This window comes from Meriones unguiculatus, chromosome 21, assembly GCF_030254825.1.
Source record: "Meriones unguiculatus strain TT.TT164.6M chromosome 21, Bangor_MerUng_6.1, whole genome shotgun sequence".
NCBI lineage: Eukaryota > Metazoa > Chordata > Mammalia > Rodentia > Muridae > Meriones > Meriones unguiculatus.
In genome coordinates, this window is record NC_083368.1 from 17,545,115 (window position 1) to 17,548,327 (window position 3,213).

Sequence of the window (3,213 nt, forward strand, 5' to 3'; positions counted from 1 at the left end):
CAGAGGTCAGGTAGCTGTAGGTCTTGGAGATGGCATCAAAGTTGGCCTTGGCAAAGTTGCCCACGGTGGCAGGGCAGCCCCTGGCTGATGTGTAACAGTCATCAATACCAGCCATCATCAGTAGCTTCTTGGGCACAGGAGCAGAGACGATGCCAGGGCCTCTGGGGGAAGGGATACCCCAAGAGCAAGCAACTTCAGTTCATGAAAAGAACTAATTGTATACTTTTTTGTATAGTGAAAGGAAAACCAATTTCTAAAGCTCCTTCCTTTTTTGCAAATGACAATAAATCAAGAATAGCAGACTGTAAGTCAGAAGATATAAATAAAGTAATTCAAATCCCATATGCTTCAGTTGAAAAATCAGAACTATATGATACTTCATCAAAAGACATTATGTATATAGTAGAATCTTTTTTTAAGGGTTTTTTTTTTAGTTTAATGTATATAAAGCTAGATATATTTATATATTTGTAAAGTCAATAAATTTTTGTTTAAGGGATGATTCTTCTGCTGTCCATCCAGGTCATATGTTCTGAATACAGCCCTCAAAGATGGTCCAGGGTGCCTTTTATTTTTTTATCCTTGTCTCAACAACTTCAAGCTTCTCAACCGGAAGATCTGTGATGAGTTCTTCAATTTACAAACCTAAAAGACATTTTTAAAGTAGGCACCAACATCTCTGAAATCTGATCATATTCATTCCTAAAGAACAGTACAAGACTTTAAAAAGTATGACAGAATTTCCAGTTATAAAAACTACACTCCTGTCCGACTTAATAACTATAGCCAGTTCTGTCAGGATTAATATATAGTAGAATCGTAAAGCAAACTTTTTTTTCATAACCTGGCAACAACCCAAGAAAGTTATTAAAAAATTGTCCTACTTTTCTTTGTATAATCAAGCTCCATTACCTGCGGAACCCTGAAGGTACCCAAAGAAATAAAATTTGGCAGATGGATGTATTTCATTTTGCAGAGTTTGGAAACTTAACATATGCGCATCATATAATTGACCCCTAATTCAGAATTCCAATGGGCTTCTGCCTTGAGTTCTGGAAAGGCTGATTCTGTAAATTATACATTTATTAGAAATGATTGTAATCTTAAGGATACCTTTACAAATTAAGACTGGTAATGCTTGAGCCTATGTATCCAGTAAAATGAAACAATTTTTTTTACATATTGTAGCATAAAACATGCTGCAGGTACACCACACAATCCTGTACTTCAAGCAACACTTTAAAGAAGATGCTCATGGAATAGAAGGGGGACATGAGATCTCTCAGAGAGAGATTATGCAATGCTTTGTTAACTTTAAAATGTTTAAATGTCAGCTAGACAGGTAGCACAGCTGCTGAAAAACACTGGATTTTAGAAAGAGCTGCTGACTTAAATCAGCCTATCTACTTTATGGCTGTGTTAAGCTCCGGATGAAAGTCAGGAAATGTGTTGTGTTGAGAAAGAAGCTACGTTATTTTCACAGGAAATGGAAAGCCATGGATTCATTCAATATTAATAGATTAGATTTGACCACGGAAGGCCTCCTGAAAATCTTGGCTCTTGACATAGAACAGAAGGACAGAAAAGCAGGTCATGTGAACACTCATCCCTATGTGGGAAGAGCTCAAGAGACTGGCTAAAGAAAGAAAGTTCATCAGACCGGAGAACTACTATTTATTTGTTGCAGGCCTACTCCTGGTTATGTTAATTACACATGTGCAAGGCTCAAAACATTGTTCCTAACCCTCTGACTCTCAGAGGGGTAAAACTGAGGAGACATGGGTATCTCTGTGGTAGCCAATGAATCTTTTTGGCTAGTTCTTGAGACTTATTATGTGACATTCTTTCATATGGCATGGATGGTGATCTATAACCCCATATTACTGTTTGGTTATGCAGTCCAAACTGACTTATAAAGACTTATAGATGCCTTTCACCTGCTCAGGCATAGACAAGAGAATCATCATTGGCTGATTTGTGTATACAGTATATGTGTTAATACAAAAATGTTCCTTTTAAAAGTTTGTGTGCTTTCAGAGCAAACTGACCAGAGGCCAGTGAAGTCAAAGGAGCTAGCCCCAGATGGTCCAGCCTCACAGACTGCCTCAGCTAGGCCTGTACCTCCTGAGCTAGTGAGATAGCCAGGTCTCCAAGGACTTGGCCAACAGACCAGTTTTCTTAGGGTCCCCAAAGATGACCCTTGCCCCCAGACAGCAGGAGGAACACAACACCCTCATTCCTGAGCAGTATGGTAAGCGATTATTGGAAGTTTGTTGGGTTATGGATGTTTTTTGTCATCTAAGGGGGTAGGCTGCAGGTTGTGGCTAGGGATGGTTGTGGTTAGAAAGGATGTTAGATTCAGGGATCTCTTTCTCGCTCTCTCTCTCTCTCTCCCTCTATCCTTCCTTCTTTCCTATCTAGTGTTAGGGGATGAAACTGGGGAAGAAATGGCATAGAGTGAAAAAGCAGGGTGCATTGTTGTATCTCCTTTTAGACTAAGAATGCAACAAGTCTCAAATATTTCAGATTGGTATAGGTTTTTGTATAATGATAGAAATTTAAGGTTGTGCTTGCTACAACATACTGTTATATGATTCAACTCTTGTTTACGCTATATGTACATATGCAAATTATTTTAAAATGTAATGTAAAGTCCTAGTCTTATGAAAGCTACTATGTGTTAACTGTTAAGAATAATTAAGAGTGCTCGCTTCGGCAGCACATATACTAAAATTGGAACGATACAGAGAAGATTAGCATGGCCCCTGCGCAAGGATGACATACAAATTCGTGAAGCGTTCCATATTTTTGAACACAGGGAACTTCCCAGACACTCATACTCCAACCAAGGACTATTCATGGAGATAACCTAGAACCCCTGCACAGATGTAGCCCATGGCAGTTCAGTGTCCAAGGGGGTTACATAGTGATGGGAAGAGGGACTGCCTCTGACATAAACTGATTGGCCTGTTCTTTGATCACCTCCCCCTGAGGGGGGAGCAGCCTTACCAGGCCACAGAAGAGGACAATGCAGCCACTCCTGATGTGATCTGATAGACTAAGATCAGAAGGAAGGAGAGAAGGACCTCACCTATCAGTGGACTTGGGGAGGGGCATGCATGCAGAAAGGGGATGGAGGGTGGGATTGGGTGGGGAGGAGGGGGTATATGGGGGGATACAAAATGAATAAAGTGTAATTAATAAAAAATTTTT

The 3,213-nt window shown here is 39.9% G+C and overlaps 1 non-coding gene across 1 annotated transcript; it reads left to right on the forward strand.

The window, feature by feature from the left end:
• Nucleotides 1-2,703: 2,703 nt before the first annotated feature.
• Nucleotides 2,704-2,810, forward strand: LOC132649787 (U6 spliceosomal RNA). Its single transcript, XR_009588304.1, has one exon. It is a non-coding gene; the product is annotated as a U6 spliceosomal RNA (small nuclear RNA).
• Nucleotides 2,811-3,213: the final 403 nt, after the last annotated feature.